Source organism: Puntigrus tetrazona, unplaced genomic scaffold (genome assembly GCF_018831695.1).
Source record: "Puntigrus tetrazona isolate hp1 unplaced genomic scaffold, ASM1883169v1 S000000846, whole genome shotgun sequence".
Taxonomy (NCBI): Eukaryota; Metazoa; Chordata; class Actinopteri; order Cypriniformes; family Cyprinidae; genus Puntigrus; species Puntigrus tetrazona.
Window position 1 is genome coordinate 711,268 of NW_025048446.1, and position 22,042 is coordinate 733,309.

The following is a 22,042-nucleotide window of genomic DNA, read 5'->3' on the forward strand; positions in this document are numbered from 1 at the left end:
TCAGAACAGTGAAATTGAATGTGTAAATGAAAGCGCTCCTGCCCAAGGTTGAACGCTGCTTTTCCGTTTGTTTGTTTGTTTATTTGACTTTGTCTTTTTCTGCAGAAAGGTCACTATTCTTTTTTTTTTTTTTTTGATCAACTCAGAATATAAAACGCACCTCAGACTTTAGCCACAGAAAAGACACGCGGCTGTCTGTCGCTCATAAAACTGCTGCGAATGCTGAAGAAAGAGAGAGATGAAAGGGGGAACTAAAACTCCACCTTTACTGTTTCCATCAGGGCCTCGTAATACGGTGCACTCTTCAATCACCTCCGTAGGAGCTCAAACAGACAGTACACGTCCTCTTCTGTCTGCTGCCAGTTTATTCAACAACATGCCACAAACAGCTTCCTGTCCTCTGAAACACAAGCGCGCAAACAGAATATAAACTTTTGCTGTACTGCATCTGCACACGCAAAATGGCAAGAGGACAGAAAGTCTGAGAAAATTACAAACATTTAGTCCCCCGAAACTTATGCTTGCAGACTGAATCTCAGCCCTAGATAGTCAAAAAATAATAACCAACGGTCTCTGTCAGCAAATATACCACACGATAAGTTGGTTTCCAAGTCACAAACGAACCAACGCTGATGAACAAATGACTCTTTTGAAGAACTGAGTCTTTAAAATGAATCAATCAAAAGACTCAAAAATTAACTATTCGAATCACTGCAATGAACGATTCATTAAATGATGACAAAATCAAATGTATAATATTATAATACTATAATAGTACAATATTTAGTGATTAAATGTGATTAATTGCATCCAAAATAAAAGCTTTTGTTTACATACTATATGTATATATACTGTTTATTATGTACACATATAAATACACAGTACAGTATATATATATATATATATATATATATATATATATATATATATATATATATATATACACAACACACATATATTATGCTCTTATTTTCATTTTAGATGCAGTTAATTGTGATAAAAATTTGACTGCATTAGTTTGAACAAATACATAAAAATAAATAACAAAAAATATGTAAACACATTCACAAAAAAAATAGTCATGAATAAAGATAAATAATGCAAATATTACTGCACAAATGCAAATATTAAAACAGAATATGCAAATATATTTATATATTTATATATAATATATAATATATATATATATATATATATATTGTTTAAAATGCATAAAATAAACTTTTACTATAGTATGAAGTATACTATACTATATTGACATACAAACTAAACATATTTCTGAAATATGTTTAGTTTAATACATCTTCTACTGTTTGTGTGTGTGACAGCCTCAGCGAGTGGCCCGAAGACCAGACCTGACGCTGCAGCAGACTTTATCATCTTTGTGCAGGAGTCAGGTCCGGTTCTCCCATCAGCACTGAGCTATATACAGCAACACACTAACGGCCAGAGACACAGGGCGGAGAGCGCGTCTATATAAAGCATCAGTAAAACGCCATCAAGAGCTATGCAAGGCCAAAACCTGAGGACACACACACACACACACTTACGGCCTGATGGAAACAGTAAGGCTACACATCCTTCCCTCAAAGCTCTCCTCTGGGATGTGTTACACAGCTGTAAAGATTTCACTTTAGCCATGAGAAAACACTCACATGTATCCAGCACACTGCTACACCTTGTCCCAGGAATAAAATGCATGCAAGTATATTTGCTAAATATATTTTGGAAAGTTTTAATGTTATTTTGGATCCTTGAGATATTGACCTCACCCAGATATGTAGAAACGTCAGAAACCTGTCCTGTCCAGTTCCCTAAATACAATTATAATGGCTTTATTATTAAGATTTGTACTCCACCGGATATTACTCTAGTAGTTGGACAGGAGCTGACCCAATGCTTTTAGCAATGTCGCGTATATCGTATGATGCCAAAGGTGTTGCAGGAGTCATACGTATCAAAAATATCATAATGAGCCCGATTTTTAAGAAAGTGAAGCTCTCAGATACTCTTTGGTCGGTGGATCTCCATCAGATCGCGTGAACTCTTGTCCACATGATGTCTGGCTGTGCATCCTGCGAATTGACATCAGTGCTTTTTCTGTGTTCTGTAAACTGTAGTGTATACGTGCCCCTGAGTTTGAGTCTGCTTGTTGATCGCTGCTGGAGTTACAGATACAGAAATAAACACACACCAGCTTTGCAGCATGTATAAAACAACAGACTCTAAGCACACGAAACGCTATACATACAAACATCTCACAGCGACACACACACGCTCTTACCATCCACACACGCATTCCCCACTGCTGTTTACCCTGAATCCAAGTTGCATCATCTGGGCGTGTGTGTGTGTGTGTGTGTGTGTTCAATGCTTTGGAGGCAGTAAGTCTTTTTAGACTCTCTCTCTCTCTCTCTCTCAGTCTTTCTTCTGCTGGTTGCAGACTATTGCAGCTGAGTTGCAGTGCAGGATCTGTGACTCCGTAGCCTTTAATGAGAAAGCCCCCTTCTATCTCTCTCACACACACACACACACACACACACATCGCACACACACACACACACACACACTGCTCCATACACTGAGATTTCTGCTGGTTTACTTGTGTTGTTGCTCTCTAGAAACGGACTCAGAGGGAAAGAGGAATCACAAGTAAAATCTCTTTGTTATTTCAGTTGTGGCTTCTGAATGGAGAACAAATGGACATGTTTAGTAAGTCTTAAGTTTTTCAGATGTTTCTCCTGAGAAAAACAAACAGTAATCTCTACATTCTACTGGAGAAAAATTTCAACAGTGTCTCATATACCACAGTTCTCTTTTTTAAAAGAGTTTTAGTCTATACATATATATTGGTTTAGGTTTAGTATATATATATATATATAGCAAGAAGATATATATATATATATATATATATATATATATATATATATATATATGTATATATAATTTTTTTAATAATGTATCATTTGTACTAAAACTAGTTCATTTGTTTTAGGTTTTTTTGTACCTAATATTACCTTTATTTTAGCTCCATTTAAAAGTCTGTAACATTTTTTTTATTTTATTTGTATTTTTTTATTATTTATAGTTTATATATATATAGCAGCAGTATATATATATATATATATATATATATATAAAGAGTATATTATTATATATATATATATATATATATATATATATTAGTATTATTATTTTTTAATAATGTAATCATTTCTTTACTAAAAATAATTAATTTGATTTTTGTTTTTTTTTACCTAATATTACCAATTAAAACTACTCAAAACATTTTTCACACAATAAAAATCATATTCCTCATATCTGTCAAAATACCCAAGTCTGGAATTATTTTGAGATTTTAAGGAACTCAAAGATTTCATCTGGCCCACATTTAGTAGCTTCTTTACATTTCACAGTTCTATATTCTATCATACCTGTGAAATCAGTTTTATTCCTGTCTGTATCCTGAAGGTTGTTCACATAGCACTTACCTGATTTTACGCAACATTTGTTTCTAAACACATGGTGAATAGACATTTATGCATGCATATTTGTATGCATTTATTGTCTGTGTGTTGCTGTAGCATTTTCAGATTTATGGAACGATAACGCTGCAATGATAATACGTCAGCAAAATTCACAAGGTTCTTTTGTTTTACAAATCAGAGGTAAAACGATAGCTGCGGTAAACTAGAAAAATAAAAATGCAATATTTTCAAGTTGAACGACTATATTGAATTCATTCAAATGAAGTGGAAAGCAGCTAAAGCTCCTAAACACTTAAACTAACTGAGACTCCCGTCCGCCTAGATGAAACGCTCAAACAAAGCGCCACGTCCCAGTGTATTGGGAAATCAACTCGCTTCTAAAAGTTGTCTCTGCATATTAAGCTGGGACAGAAGAAAGTATTTTTAACATCAAGTATCTCAGAGCAACCTGTGAGCAATAAACGCTTCCTCTGGGGCAACTGTCACTTCTGATTGACAGACACACCTTTAATTGCTGATGATGCAGATAAATGACCTTATCCACAATAAACGCTGGCATTTCAGAGACACCATATATTTACTAATTTATATTAGACCACTGAAGCGCTTTCTCTCATAGATCTCTGCTGGCTACAATTCTAATTATCCGCACAGACCCTCATTTGCTTCTCATTAGCATGTTGAATATCTGCGAGTCTAATCTGTTAGCCCCTCCTCCCAGGGGTCCGCTTGAATCTACACACGCCAGCTCCGTTTCCAAAACCTGGCGAGCTGCTTACACACGCACGGCCCCCGAAAACGGTGGATTTATCTGATGCCTTAAAGGAACAGTTCACCTCCCAAAATAAAACAAGTCACATGCAAGATGCCAGTTTCTTTGGATTTGGAGAAATCTGCAGTGCATGGGTGGCACCAGCATGTGATAAAAACATAAGTAATCTGGGTTTTTTAAAACTTTAAACAGTCCCTTCTGGCGAAAATAAGTGTCTATAATCACGCTACCTCAGTGAAAAGCCAAATATTTGTTTAGCATATTTCTCTCGATTCCAGTCATCTTTTCACTGGAGGAAGCTGTATTAGAATGACTGGAATAAATGGTTTTTAAGTTAGATTTATTTCTTGTAAACACTCAGCTTCTCAATTCTCAAGAAGTTAACTGAAGGACTGGAAGCAGTGAGGATTATTGCGATGTTTTTTATCACTCTCATTCTGACGGCACCCATTCACTGCGGGGCATCCGCTTTTGCTGAACAAGCGATGCAATGCTACATTTCTCAAATCGGATGAAGAGACAAACTCATCTGCGTTTTAAATGGCCTGAGGGTGAAATCGTTTTTGCATTTTCGATGCAACTATTGCTTTAAAGCGGAGCTACTGAATGGGTTTCAAGCACTGGAAAAGCACTTTTCATTTCTTTAGAGCGTGTGCATTAGCGTGAGAAAAACCCGCTAGTTTACTGTTCTGCGAGCTCTGGAGACAAGCAAGAGAAAAGACATCAGAGAAGAGAGTGGAAGAGAATGGAGAAAGCAGCAGGCTGAAGGGACGAGGGAAAAGCTGGAAAGGAAGGAGAGATGATGCAAGGATAGGTTAGCAGAAATTGCAGTCACTCCAGCTCTGCTGCTTGTGCCGGAGGAACGTTGATGTTCAGAGACCTGTTTGCAATAAAGGACACACACACTCCAGCACACACACGTTTAAAAGCCAGCGCCATCGGGATTGGAGTAAAATGAGAAGTGGTGTGTGTGTGTGTGTGTGTCAGTGTGTGTGTGTAGGTTTATGTAGGGTGAGCATCGTCCTCTTTTTCCTGGCTGGGATTTCTAAATTGCCTTAATTTCTGGGTTTGCCTCCCAAAGAAAAAAACTTTCAGTGATCGGAAGAAGCATTTTTTACATACATTTTAATAATCATTTTCTACAAAAGAGCCTTCCCCTAGCCTTAAAGGTTCTTCTACGCTACTTTGAGAGTGTAATTGCACGAAGCAGGTTTCTAGCATTAGCTATGTGAAGCAGAGACCGCCTCATTTCTCCAAAAATCCCATTGTACATGTCAGAAAATCCGATGCTGGCAAACCAGAACGCTCAATGTGACTGATAGGCCTGAGAGCGACTCAAAGTCTTCTGATTGGCTAAACAATGGTGTGTTTTTGGGCTTAGGGCCGTCTGACTGACAGGTGTGATTTCTCAGGACACTTTTTTCAGTGATGTGTCAGGCAAAAGCGGGGCGTTTTTCTGTATGCTGTTCCACATAAAATATTACTTACAGCACATTTAAATAATACAACCTACAGAAGAGGATTTTACAGTCGCTACGCTGCAAACACTGTTTTTGCTCATATGTAATCTTGATTTGCCTCAGACTGACAGAAAACTGCGCAGATCAAATAAGCGCCTTTATTAATAAATCAGGAGACATTAGAGTCTGTCAAACAGCGTTTGATGATGACAGAGAGGCGGGAAGAGACTCCAGCGAAACTCTGGGGATTTTCTGACGGCGTCGAGACACTTCATCCAAATCTGCTCCTCATCCATAAAGCATTTTAGCGCAGACATCATCAGAGTATAAACCAGACGATCCGCAGCCGTTAAAAAGCGAGGCCAAATCCACGGATTATTTACAGACTCTGATCAAGCGTGGCAATAAAGCGCACGCATAAAAACTTCTATTTTAAATAAATGCTGTCTTTTCATCTGACACGCCTTGCACCAGTTTCACGAACATGAAGAAACCCAGTGGCAGCGTCAACATTGCAAGGTTTCTGCGAGAAACATGGCCGATTTCTGAAGAATCCGCCACACCAGAGGCTATATAATGCTGGAATTACATTCGTTACATTTTGAAATACATTGCAATAGAACATTTTATTTAAACTGCCAAAATATCTACGCATGAGCCCGTTTTTATTGCATTCATTTGCACTTTCTCATCAATTCCAACTTCTAAAAGCTTGAAAATCCCACAAATGCATTTTCAATACGTGTGTCTTTAGTAAATTCTGAGCAGTGCTATTATAATAATATATTTTAATTCTATATATATATTTTGATCTTACTCACAACATTTTGCTGATAGAAATGTAAAAATGAACAATTGACGCGTAACTTTTCACTTTAATAAAACACAAGGTACTTTTAGATTTTTAGTTTACGATTTCTTTCAGTTTCAGACAGACACACACACACACACACACACACACACACACACACACACACACACACTATAGATGCATAGGCATGTAACGTATGTTGCAGCACTTATTTGCTCAAAATTCACTGTAAACAGAAATACGTTTTTACTCATCACTGAGTTGATTGGTTAAGGCTCTGTTCTGAAATAACATCCGTTTTGCTGCACATTTACAACTCTACTTAAAGTTATAAATCTTCAGCGCACAAGACTTCACTGACAGACTCCTAGAGGAACATAAGAGCTGCCCTTTTCACTAATCTCAGCAGACAGCAGGAGCCAGAGACAGCTGCAGATCCGGGGACGGGCCGTCCGGCAGGTGAGCGCTACAAATCTACAGAACAGCCGGATTTCAGACTTTAAAGTCTTTATGTGTCTGTTCTCCGCTGAGGCAGGAGTATGAACCTGCTCTTGACACAGATATCAAACCGGCTCGTGTGTGTGTGTGTGTGTGCGCGTGTCGTCTTGTAATAAAGACAAAGAAAGAAAAACCTTTAATCTGCGTAAGAGAACAGTCAGCACTTTACAGATTTTGGGAGAAACAAGGTGGTGTTTAAATTCAGAGAGCTAAACCTCAGATTAACCCGACCTTGAGTCCAAACCCTGATCAAAACCAACAGACATCAATCACTGATGGAACTTGAAGTCAGACAATAAACAGACACTAGAAGTAGAGAGCAGAATGAGTACGTGTATGAAGCATAGGCCAGACGCAGTATTTTGAGAAGTTTAATCCCATCCTCCAAGCTGCCTGTGAAGGAAGACTTTGCCATACCTTGCTGAACTCTTTTTAATGTTACCTGAAAAATATCCTAGTCATATTTCAGAATATAATAGAGTAATAAACTTAAACTGATTAGTGTAAGTGTTAAAATGACTAAAACTGAGATGCAAAAGGCTAGAAGTAAATACAAATAAATGGACCAAAAACATGCAAAAAATGCAGAAAAAAAAGCAAAAAAAAAAAAAAAAAAAAATATATATATATATATATATATATACAATTATATATAAATATTTTAAATAAATACTGTATGTGTGTATATTTATATATATGTAATAAATACACACAGTACACACACATATTATGTAACAAAAATTTTATTTTGGATGTGATTAATCATGATTAAATGTTTGTATTAAGCACTAAGATAAATACAACAAATTCTAATTAATTAAAAAATATATAATAAAAAGTAAAATAAAGATTATGGTGACAAGTTTTTTCAATTAGATTTTTTTTTTTCTACTCATTTACTCATTTTCTTACTAGCTGTTTTACTTGTCTTGAATAATTAACTTAAAAAGCGGAACAACATTTACTTGATCATTAGTTTTCTCAGATATTTTTTTTAATCGTATCGATAATTATCTTAAAATAAGAACAGCATTCAATAGCATATATGGCATCGGAAGTGATATTTTTTCTGGTAGCATTAATTATACCGAACTCCTGAAATGTTGTATATCGTCTCCATCCGGGGCGTGGCAGGTATTGAATGAGCCTGTGTCCTAGAAACTAAAAGCGGAATGGCAAATGCTCTGGCGCGCTCATCTACTGTAATGCTGTCATTTCCAAGTGAGAGGAGGATCAAATATTCATCTTAGCAGAGAAATCTGGCGAGCTCCTCAAACCTCCTCTCTCTCCTCTTAAAAACCAGATCAAGCTCAAATCTCTCTTCCCAGCTGAGCCCAGCTTGCGCGCACACACACACACACACACACACAGTGTGCGGGCGTCTCAGATGGCCTGCTGGGAAGTCCCTCTCAAAGCTGGAGTGTAATTATTCCATATCAAACCATCGGCTCCTGGGAATACAGTGGACTTCATGTGACAATGCAGCTGCATGAGGTTTGTTGGCCTTATAGTCAAACCTGTAAGGACGTATATCTGGATATTATTGTGTTTAAATGGCGCAAGAATATGGAAATAGCTACCAGCAACATTATGCCCGATGTGTATTACTGTATTGTGATGTGTCAGTGTCAGGCACTGGTTTACATTTGATTGTGCATCCAGATTTAATACGCTAACATACACAAGGCCGTCAAGGTGGTTGAAAGCACTTCCATTGAGTTAAATGCTTCATTCCCTTTCACCTCGCTTTAACAGGCACTTTCATCCCACGAGGACTTACAAAATGAGCAGCTAGCCTTGCAACACCCGTCACGGACGTTTCTGGCAGCGGACAGTTGAACTTCTTTCCACGTAAAATAAAATAAAATAAATAAAAAATAAATAAAATTTAATAAAATGAAATTAAATAAAATTAAATACAATTAAATACAAGTAAATACAATTAAAATTAAAAATAAAATAAAATAAAAATAAAATAAAATAAAATAAAAATTAAATTAAATTAAATTAAATTAAATTAAATTAAATTAAATTAAATTAAATTAAATTAAACGTCTTTCAACAAACAAACAAGTAAAAAATAATTAACTCTTTACAAAGCCATGGCAAAGCATTTAATTTAATATAACATTTCATTATATGTATAAATTTTAGTTTGCAAGTGATCATACTGTAATAAAAACTCATAATTGTATTTTTGCTAAACGAACAAAGTGGCAAAATATCTAATATAATAACATTTTATAATATGAACGTTAGTTTACCAGAAGTGCCATAATGATCATTGAACTAGATATTTGACCAAATAAATAAATGGATTAACAAAACACAAACAAACTACAGAAACATAAAGGAAGAAAAAGAAAGCAACATTATTATAATATTATATATAATATATATGTATGTATATGTATATACATTTTTACTTAATATGCCATCTTTTCTATAGATAAATAAATAAGCAAGTAAAAAATACATACATAAAAAATAACAGTTTAATGTAACAACATCTTATTATATATATATAGAATTTTGTTTGCAATTACTATACTACTGATCATACTGTATTAGAAATCCTAATATGACTAAATATATGAATAAACAAACTGGCAAAACATCTAATATAATAGCATTTTATTATATAAACTTTAGTTCCATATGACTGATTATTTCAAGCAGCTACTAATAAATATACAGTTATCTATCTATCTATCTATCTATCTATACTATATATATATATATATATATATATATATATATATATATATATATAATTTAAAAAAGACATAAAGTCTTCCTACATTCTTCCAAAAGATGGACAAAATGGGAAAATAGTGCTGATTTGCTCAATGCAGCGTAAAGCTCACAATCAAAGAGTGCGTTTCAAAAAAATGACCAACTGTGCATAGCAGAGTTATATATATATTTTGCGCCCAGCTTTACTTGCATCAAAGCATTCCTGAAGTTGTCAAACTACTGTGTGACGTCCTGGTCTTCGTGGACACACTACCTCTCTAAGCGCAGACCTCTCTGGAGCAGAGATGTGGGAATTCCCAGCGCTCGCTTTAACATGAATGAACTCACGCTGAGTCAAAGAGATAGAAGCAGAGGGGGGCTCCATCCATCATCTCCTGACAGCCTAGCACCAGCAGAGAGACGCTCCACACAAAAACACACATATGCTCCAGCGGAAGCAGCAGAGGCTCGTAATGAGTCTGTCACGGATGCTTAAACTCTGAAGAAAATGGGATTCATTTGTTCGTATTATCATATAGTGACATGTGCTGTGATGGGAATCACTAGGTATATAAACACACACACACACACACACACACACACAGTTATAAAGAGGTAAGGCCTGAAGTCAATATATTGACACTTGAAAATCATGCAAATTTATTCTATAACATCTTTCTTCCATCTTCATCTACGATTGACAATCTTTCTTACGGAGTGTCTGTGTCAAAAATAAAAGACTTTCGTTTTTGCTGCCGGCTGTGTGTGTGTGTGTGTGTGTGTGTGTGTGTGTGTGTGCGTGTGATGTACAACAGCAGTCCAGCACAAGTACCAAGGGACAAAAAGCCACATATATATTTTGCAGAGTGATTATTGTAAATTATTAGAATACTAGATAACATAGTTTTAATAAAATAAAATAAAATAAAAATAAAAATAAAAGTCTTAACTGGCATAGAAAAAATAAATAAATAAATAAAATAATACTTATTTTTATTTTTAAACAGAGATTATATTGTGTGAGTTACAGCTTTAAGTAATATAAAACACATCAACAAAACAAAATAAATATGAGGAATAAAATTAAGAAGCATATATATTAAAAAGATAAAAATAAAAAACAATTAAAAATGTAAAATTTAAAAATAAAACAAAACAGCCAATAGAAATCCCAATATAGAACGATAGTTATAGTTATATTGGAAAAAAACTAACAAAAAAACATAAAATTATCAAATACAGTAAGATATAAGCGATAAAAAAATATATTTAGTACAAAGAAAATACTAATTTCACGGTTTATTTTATATCATGCAGTTTTTCAAATATATCGCATAAAAAAACACAAAAAACACATAAAATGATAAAAATACAGTAATATATATATATCGAAATAATAAACAAATAAATATTTAGTACAACAAAATCATAATTTTATTTTTATAATTTTATTTTATTTTAAAAGTTTATTTTATATCATGCAATTTTTTTCAAATATATACGCATAAAAACACAAGAAAAAAAGATCAAATACAGTAAGATATAGAATGATAAAAAAAAAAATTTAGTCCAACAAAATACTAATTTCACGTGTTTATTTTATATCATGCAATTTTTTTCAAATACTCAATAGAGAGTTTAGATAGAGTATTTCCAGTGAGCTATTCCTTTAATGAGCTTCCAGAACACTCTCTCACCACTGACCGTACATACAAGACTTGGTTTCAGAGTTTCAATGGTTCATCTGAAAACCTTTCTCTCCTATCAAAGGACTCATGCACCAAATCATCTCATCTGCAGGACCTCCAATCACGACCAAACGACCAGCTCCTTCTGAATGCAGAAAGAGAGATTTTTTTTACCAGCGGCGGCTAAATGGATCATGCTAACCTGACAAACCTTTTGTCGGGTGCTCAGTCAATGACGGCGCGTGACTTTAGCGAAAGCCAAAAGCATTACGTGGGCCCCATCACCTGTCTAAATGGACGGTTATTGATCCAGAGCAAGCAATGATTTGGCCTGGACCTGGTCTGAAAGTCAAAAGCCTGACTGTCACGCTAATGCTAAAAGGAGGAGTGTTTTTATGTCCGAAGGCGTTCGTCAAACCCTCAAAGCCTCGACCGCTCTTAGACTTTCTGTCTTTGTCTTTCTCACTTCAAAACACTCACGGTTGTCCAGCCGAATGGCTCCCTCCGCGGAAGCGTAAATCCAGGCGTCTCGGTGCCCTTCACGCTCCGTGCAGCCGGATCAATGGCGCATGCATCTTCCATTTATCTCAGGAAACACCCCACGCTTAGCGCCCATGCATCAGACTGTAACAACTCTCGATTAGCCCTGAGTCTGGTGTAAGAGCTCAGATGTTCAACGCGCCCAGAAGAATGACAGAAGCTTGTTTAATGAAGTCCTCTCATGCGACCCAGAGTGTTATTTAGAACACTCATTTTGATTATAGAGAGCCCGTTGTATTTAATGAGAACATTTGCCTTATGCCTGCACCGCGATATTAGCATTTTCTAAGCAGCGGCATTGGGAGGTTGGTGTAAATAAAAGGATATTCACAGGATATTTTCACCTTAATGTCCATTTTACAGCATCTGTGGCATACTGCTGATTACTAAAGACAATGCGTCTACCGTCCTGTCCCACCAAGTTGCATAAACAGAGCAGAGCGTGTGTTTAGTGGAAAACACTACCAGCTGGCGGCACAGCTAATACATGTTTGAAATATGCCATCCAAACGTACTATTATTATAAAATAAAATAAAACAAAGCGGGAAACATAATCGGTCTGTTTGTGTAAATGTATTGTATTATAAAGACATAAAACCCCGTGACAAAATAATCAAATAAAAGTCAGAGTCACTTAAAATATAGAATGTTTGTGAAGACAAAACATAAATTAGAAAACACAAAAGCACAAAATAAAATAAAAATAAAATAAATGGGAAATATAATTAGTCTGTCTATTATAAAGTTAGATTGTGTAAAAAGATAAAAAAAAAAAAAAAAAAAGAGATATATATATATATATATATATATATATATATATATATATGTGTATATATATATATATATATATATATATCATATATATATATATATATATATATATATATATATATAAGAAAGATTATGTATATAAAATTTAATTCTATGCAACAAAAAGAAATAATAAACAAAACCAATAAATAATAATAATAATAATAATAATAATAATAATAATAATAATAATAATAATAATAATAACTAAATAAAAAATAAAATATAAAAGAAAAACTAAACAAAATTGCCCAGTCCCCAAAAAGTATAACAACATAAAAATAAAATACAAAGCAAAACATAAAAAAAAAAGTCTGACCCTGTCTATTTTACAGTTATATTGTTTTTTTTTAAACATGGTAGAGGTTTAAAAAAAAAAATGCTGAATTACATGGGTGAATTATTCCTTTAAAACAAAATAAGCCAGAAAACCTTTTCAAATTAGAAGTGATTCTGTTCTGTAAACTGTCAGAAGTACGGCGCTCTCTCTCTCTCTTTACATCCCGTCTCGCGCTAATTTACACCTGACCAAAAATATCTCTCCCAGCGTAGAAAAGAGCAGCAAACGCGGAGGCGCACGGCATGATGGGACAGGATATACATCTGAAAACAGCTCCAGATGGAGAAATACTATTCATCGCTCTCATTTTCCAGCAAAAAATAAAGAGGGTGGAAAGGTGTTTCTTTTAAATTATGATTTAAAAACACAGCTGCACTGTATCCCAGGGAGCTTTTATATGAAAGCAACAGACAGACGCTATTGAAGCAAAATAATTAAAACCATTTTCTGTAATTTTCTACGAATCTCTCTCCCGACACATCCCTGCAGTGTGTCTCTTTGGAATACTTTGGGCAGCCCAGAGCCTGCTGGGAAAAATCATTATGTATAATTACTGTGTCTCTGCCTATCACTTTCATTTCAACGCCAAATACAATTTTGGCTCTCATAAAACACAAAGAGGAAGCGACAGAGATCGAAAAATTGAGACAATTCATATCTATTTCCGCCTTCCTGTTTCTATTCTCTAGTGATTCGCTGTCTTGCAGGATAAACTGTGTCTATGTGAAGCGCAGGGGCGAACAAAACGCAGCAAATTAGATGAATATTTACAGCAAATATCAACTTAGGGAAATTAGATTATTTAATATATTATGCTTCATCTTTCGGCTCTTATAGCGCGCAACAAGATGAAGTCTGTGTGAAAATCTGGACTGGAGTTCTGTATTTCAGATTCTCCTGTTCATTTCTGTCTTCATTTCTTAAAAGAAATGAGAGAAAGTTGAGGTCATAGACAAACCAAGCAGCTCTGATGAATAAATAAAAAGATTTGGAATAAGACAAAAACACACACACACATATATATATATATATATATGTATATAGACAAAGGACTTGATAATACATAAGGAATATAAGCAAACCAATTAAAATGATGTAAAATTATATCATTAAGCCACAGTATAACCTTTATATATACATATATATATATATATATATATATATATATATATATATATACATATGAAGGGCAGAAAATAATTTGTGTACACACACATGCATGTACATATTTAAGTCATGCTTTTTCTATATTAAATATATTTATATTATATATAAATTATATGAATAGAAATGTACACATGCTAATATATTTTATATATACACTGTATATGTGTTTCTATATGCACATAATAAATATGCATAACCTGTGCATATATTAACAAAAAAAAGATTTATTTTGAATGTGCAGGCTAATAAAAAATCATTAATTTGATCAAATTACGAGTAAAACAATACAATGTTATTTTAATTTAGAATTACAGTGTAAATATACTGTAAGTTATTTGCTAAATTAATTATTTATCATTTAGTTGATTGCAGTTGTGCAAATATTTTTATTGTGGAAATCATGATATATAATTTTTTCAAAGAAAAGCATTTTTAATACATTATTCAACTAAACATTTCAACATAAAAACCTTCATTGTTGCATATTGTTTTACAAATTGTACAATTTAATTGAACTATATACTGAGTAGAATGTGTACAAACATCTACAGATGATCGTCAATGTCACTTTGTCTTAAGAAACACGGTGACAATCAGCCGCCGTGGCTCGGCCAGTTCCCATGGTAACAGGATGCCTATGCGCTCACGATAATTCTGCGGCGTGATGCAGTTTCACACACATTGTGTTGTCCTGTAAGTGATGTGTGAAAATGAAGTAAACAGCCGGTCGTGGTTTGTTTCCGCGGGCCAGCTGCTGCAAGACCTGGCGACCTTTCAGGATTCATTGCAGGATTTGCAAGAGCGTGTGCATATTAAAGGAGTAAGGAACAAATTAAACACTTACGCACACACACACACACACACACACAAGTCTTGTCCCATAGTAGAGACTCTCATTTCTTACCTGAACTTCGACAAGCATCAAAGCAGAACAAATGTCGACTAATTATATCAAAATAAAATGAATGCATTCTGTGACCATGAAAAATTCCCTATTGCTCCGCTCAGCAGGACACACACGACTCATTCTCACGGCTTAAAGGCATAATGAAAGCTGTGGGTTACATGGTAAAGCTTCTTGATGGGGTTAAAGAAATAGTTCACCCAAAAACGAAAATGTGCCCCTCAGACCATCCTAAAAAATAGTTTGTTTCTTACCCGCCAGAATGGATAAGCGTAAGCTCAACAATGGATGCTCACCGGTGAATGGGTGCCGTCAGAATGGCCGTCAAACCACACCACTGCAGTCCATCAGGTCGCTTCTTGTAAAGCAAAAAGCTGTAATAGCGCAAGAAACAAATCCATCTTTAGGGCAGTAACTTCAAACCCTTTGCGTCCCTGTCAGAATGCCACTTTCTCCAGCGAAAAGTCCTCTTGTCTGAACCAGGAGAGAAATCTGCATAATCAAGCACCCCAAAGGACAGTCCCAAGATGAACTACTTAGAAGTGTATTCGGATATGAGAGAGCAAGAGGAAGTGGACTTTTTCACTGGAGGGAGTATTATTATAGCTTCACGAACTCATATATGAAGCAACAATTTGGCACGTTTCTTACGATCTTTGCTTCACAAGAACTGAGTTGTGCGGATTATTGTGTTTTATCAGCTGTTTGGACTCTCTGTTCCAACGGCACCCATTCTGCAAAGTGCGCGATCCATGCGGTGAGCAAGTGATGTAATCCTACATTTCTCCAAACCTGATGAAGAAACAAACTCATCTACATATTGCATGGCCTGAAGGTGGTGAAATCTTGATCAAATCTTTATTTCACGTAAACAAAGCGCGTTAAACATGTCATCTGTCTGTCTACTGCAAGGCGGACCACTCAACTCATCCCCTCAACCACCGATTTCTTGATTTCCAGATCACGAAAGATCGTTTGACTTCGGCCGCATGCGAACGTAAGCCGCGAAAGCCAGCGTTTCATTCTTGCAGCCAATTTGGGACATGGGCGGTTCCCGTTAATCGATTGTTTAAATGCGAATATTCCACCGCCTATCGCTGTTAATTTGTATGCAATTATGATAATACTCCTCATTCCGTTTGGCTGATAAGCGTCTCTTCGCAAATGGAAGGAGTAAAAGTGAGGGAAAAGTGAAATGCGGATGAGGAGCGCTGTCGAGAGACTCACTAATGAGGGCTTCTCCGGTCTCTCCGGACTGATGCGGTTGATCCTAATGGAAAGCAAATTGAAAATCAGTGGTCCCGTCGGGGCCTGCATTAACCCTCTGCTCCGCGTGCGCATGCTGCAATCAGCAGTCCCATCAGGGATGGCGTCGGCGGCTGGGAAAGCAGGGTTGCCGTGGTAATCTGAGATGCATGGAGCGGGACACGCGTCGGCTCCTATGGGTTGAGTTGCTGCAAGATACCCCTGTCCGCAAGTCAGTGCAGATTTCCGAAGCTGCTTTCCCGTGATACGTACGTGAAGGTTTATGTATACATGAGGTGCCTTAACATCGCTTTTAGAGGCAGAAATCCACACACATAAAAATAATAAAGAAATAAGTAAATATAAATATTAAAAATATATTTATTTTATGTAAATATGTATAAAAATATTGCAACTAAATGCAACTCAAATAGTGTAATAAATAGTAAAAAAATACTACAATACTAATACATAATATATAAAAAAATGCAGTATGACATATGTCACAAATGACTTTTATCTCATAATTTAGACTTTTAGGAAATTTTTAGAACAGAAAACAGAATAAATACACAATTACAGAACAAATAATATATTCCCAAAAAAAAATAAATAAAAAAAAAAAAAAAAAAATATATATATATATATATATATATATATATATATATATATATATATATATATATATATATATAATTAGTAATTATGATGAAATGTCAAACATTTTCAAATTTATGACTTGAATACTATAGTATGATTATATTTACGATTTGAATATTTGTCTCAAAATGTATGTTTATTTATTTATATATTCATTGTAACTAACTGAAATTCATGAAATATGACTTTTTGTTAGTATTATTTATTTGCAAAAGCGAAAAGATACTATAATATTTATATATTTTAATGCACTGCAATGAATAATTGATGACTTTTTGCGCTATATATTATTTAAATAAATTTACATTTTATTATGGCACTATGGGCCTTTTTATGTGTGCATATATTTATTATAATTGTTTTGTAATTACTAAATTATTACTTTAGTATGATTAGATTTAGTCTTGATTTTAGCATTTGAATATGGCTGTAAAATAACTGCAGGTACCACAACATCATCTCTTTCGTGCAGAGTGCAGAAAGAGACAAAAAGAAGCAGGAGGAGTACAAGGCCACAAGTCATGTTTGTCAAGCCCAGAAAAAATCCGAATGTGAGATCTGCTCTTTAATGGGGCGGACGCACTCCAGCCTCATTTACATGGGCCGCCCGCTTCTGAAAATAAAGCTGAGTCGTGCGCCCATGATCGAGGCCACTGAACCCAATTAACAACATCCCAGCAAAGACACAAAGAGAAACCAAGAAACATTAAAGGCAGCAAGCGCCACGGCCATTAGGAAAGCACCGTTTATCGTTTGGGAGAAATTCAGCTATTTTCCCAGCCTTCCCGCAGCGTGATGTATTAATTGAAAGCGGGCAGCTGTTATGTGTGTTTACATTAGCGTGCTGTAGTGTTTTACGTTCGGGGATTACAGTTTCCCTGGATCTGAGATGTGCAATGGTGTCGATAAACCTCGGAGTTCTCTTCTCGCTTTCCTTCAACTCCACGTTTCATTCTTTTCCCTACTCCTGGGCTTTTTTTTTTTTTTTTTCCTCAGGAAGCTCTCACTATACCGGTGGAGTATTTTCATGTATCCATTTCCTTTGAATTCAGTAGCTTTATCACAGAAACACACCAGCAGGGGACTCATTTTCATCAATAATGCAGCTAAAGTGCCTCGATTTTTCCTGAGCTTACACAAATCACCTGCGCTGTCAGCGTTGCTGCACTTGGCAAGTATGAGTAATAAGCTACTTCAGATCCCGTGCGAGCGTGCGTGTGCGTGTGTGTGTGCGCGCGCGCGAGCGTGTGTGTTCTGCGCTGACCTATATTTAGAGGAAACCATGAGGCATGCGCTGATTAAATAATTTGGAGAAAGTGAGCACAGATGCACAGAGATGTACAGATCTAAAACACAGCGTGCAATGCTGGTGGCTCGAGAAACATTTCATTCAACGTCAGCTCATGTTCTGTTCTGCCTAAAAATTCATATCTCTTTCCTTCTTCAGAAACATGCATCGTTTTTTCAACTTAGTACTGCAAATGGTTTTTAATTTTTAATTTAATTAATTTTTTATTTATTTATTTTTAAAACTAATTTAAAATGACAAGATGTAAAGTCCAAATTACCTTCCATTTATTTTATACTGCAATTATGATATAGTTTCAACGCTGTCATAAATATACATTTTACACATTAACTGTGAATTTTCTATTTATCTATTTTATTAGGATTTAAATAAAACTCTAAATTCATAAGTTAGTAGGTCATAATTACAACACTTTTATATCATATTTGTGACTTTATTTAAAAAATATTACTTTGTCAATTACTTTATTTATTATTCAGTAAGTGGGAAGTTTGATTTTGATATATATTATGATATTACTGATATTACTTATATGACACAATTGTAACAATCTCACAATATCCAACTTTTTATCTCATCAAAATTAGTGTAAATATTTAAACGCCCAACATAATTATGATACAGAATATCAGTTTCTCTGTCATAATGATTTTCATATCATCATACATTTTTATATTATGAATAAATATGACTAAATTTATTTTGTTATCTCTTATCGAAATATCTGATGTCAAATGTATGACTTAGTTGTCTTAATATTTTAAAACATTTATGTCATGACAACTTAAATTTTTCATAATATTACATAATATTTAAGAATTTGAAATTTTTCACACTATAATCATTACAAAAACATGATCATTTTTTCTTGTGTCTCAGAAATGGGCTTCTACAATACTTTTTATAGTATATGCTCTACTAAATATAGATATTTATCCATAATTACTTAGTAACTTAATATTGCTCTTAGTAATATTACGGTAATATTACAGCATTAAATGACTGCATTAAATGTTTGCACTTCTACAATACTTGTTTTCTCCTTATCACTTTTTCTACCTGGTCTAATGTCATAAAATGTACCTCGGTACACTTTTAGCGAGACAGGAAATACGCACCAAGCACATCAGAGCAGTTTCCAAAAGACATGAACACTAGAGGCAGTAAAACTCAAGACACCTTTTACTCCTCCTTCTTACACAGTTGTTCATTCGCATGGTGAACGTTCGCAAAATTTCACGAACAACATAACGTTACGACAATATTAATATGCTGGAAATTTGAAAACCGCGATTTTGAACGTTAGCGGCTTCTGCACGCGTTAAGCTTTTTACATCAGTTGTGCATTTGTTAACACTATCAGGTAGGTTTAGGTTGGATTGAACATGATCATTAACTTTTAGCAACAGTCCACGAATATATTTGATTGGAACCGCTTTCGATACATATATCAACGTAACAAAATGCGCTAGGTTCACGTGATTGAACCTGTGTTTTAGGCACACGTAAGCGGCGTTGCACAAAATGCATACAGAAGTACATATTTTAATGAGACCGGGGTTGCACTTTTTCCATTTTCACCGTTGCATGCATTAAAGCAGTAGTACCGGTGCCACTCTTCCTCGCTTCTACAATCCACACGCTTGCTTTCTTGAGGCTTTGTTTTCTTATTGCGCGCAGCTCACATATAAGCCCAAACGCACCCATAATTCCTCGAGATGCCGTTCCACGGGCCGAATCGTTTAATTGCATTAATTTCACCGCATCAGCTCGCAGATTCTGGGGCGTCGCGAACGTCACCGTCCGCTGAGCACGATTGCCACGAGAAACACACACGCCGCTGTTTCCTGGCCCGCTTTTATGCGGTTTGTTAACGCGCTCCGCACTAATGTCGCGCCGTATCTGTAGCGGGAGGAAGAGCAGAGGTCGTTACATAAGCGTCTAGACATCAATGACAGTTCAAAGGGATTAGTTGCAGCAAAAAGTTAATTAGCCAGTGATTCCACCCCGCGTATTCTCATCAGCTCCTCTCCACCTCTGTCTTTCATCTCGGTGGCTTTGAAGCACACAGGCCTGTTCCAATACCACTTGACGGGATTGTGGCTCCCTTTCCGTGACACACTTACAACAGAAGTGCTTTTCAGGCGAGAGATCTGAGGCGGACGGTGAGCTAAACCTCTGAGCCGTTTCAGCGTGTTATTTTATATTTAAGCATTTCAGGAGTTACGTAAGGTAATGAAGACGAGCTTTGGGACCGACTCGCAGCATTAGACGGAAAGACTTGGGTTTAGACTAAAAGGGACAGTTCACCTGAGAACGAACATTTTGTCATTATTTATCACATCTCTCCAAACCGCGCGTGATTTTTTTATTTTTTTCCCCTTCCCCGTGGAACACAAAGAAGAAATGTTTATGCAGCGATTCTTCACACGTGACACTTTAAACTGATCAAAAGCGGCCCGTATGGAGACATTTACAGTGTTACAAAAGATTTCTGTTTCAATAAATGCTGTTCCTTTTGAACTTCTTTCAGAGAATCACACGACTGTACTCCACGTTAATAATATTCAGAAAAACTGGATTTTTCGGAAGTTGGAATGATTTCTGAAGACTGGAGTAATGATGCTGAAAATTCTGATTTGATGCAACATGTATGCAAAAGAAAACCTTATTAAAAAAAAAAAAAAAAAAAAATATATATATATATATATATATATATATATATATATATTATATATTTAATTATAATAATATATTAATTTTTTTATTACAGTTTTTCTATATTTTTTGTCAAACAAATGTAGTTTTAGTAAGTAAAGACTTCTAAAAAAAGAAGAAGAAGAAAAAGATTTTCAGTAGCTTTTTGAAGCCTGAAAGACATCATGAAGACTCATTAGCATTTTTCTGATTAAGACAAATTCAGTTTTTAAGGCAGCATGAAGATGTTGACAACCGCAAAAATAACAGTTATACTTTTGTGTGGACTATCCCTTTAAATCTAAACTGACAGATACTCATACTATCAAAGCCAACTCACACCGCACGGACAAACTCCGAAACAAACACGTTGGCTTAAGTTAGCCGATGGATTTATGGAAAATAACAGTCATGTTCACACTGCAGAGACCGACCAACTCTCACTGACTGGGAAAAAAAATTTTGATTCTCCTATATGCACAATCCAAATTTTACTTCTTCTTTGCATAAAAAGACAAAAGAGACTGTGTGTGAGGCTGTCAGTCGGGTGAAAACCACCTCCAACCAACGCACAACAGGGGTAACACACTGATCCAACAAACTCCATTTGCCAAGATACCAAGACACCTGAGCTTCTAACCACATTCGCTTTATAACACGCTCTTACTGTAAGTCGACAAATGTATTTTTGGAGGAAACCAACAAATAAAATACTGCTGAGAGTCCAATCAAGTCTCCTGAGCTCTCTAACAAGCAACCTCTGAGAAGTAAAATATCCCTCTGTGTCGAATTTGTGAGACATCTTTGTGAAGGTCAGTGAAAACTCAACCTGGAAACATCTGCACGGCCATCTGGCGGACATCTCCTCACCTCTCCAAAGACATCTGCTGCTCCGGGAGCCACGGCAACTTTCCCA

General features: G+C 35.5%; 1 pseudogene; it reads right to left on the reverse strand.

The window, feature by feature from the left end:
* The window catches only part of LOC122335701, a 132,750-nt pseudogene that overhangs the window by 27,999 nt on the left and 82,709 nt on the right, over window positions 1–22,042 (reverse strand).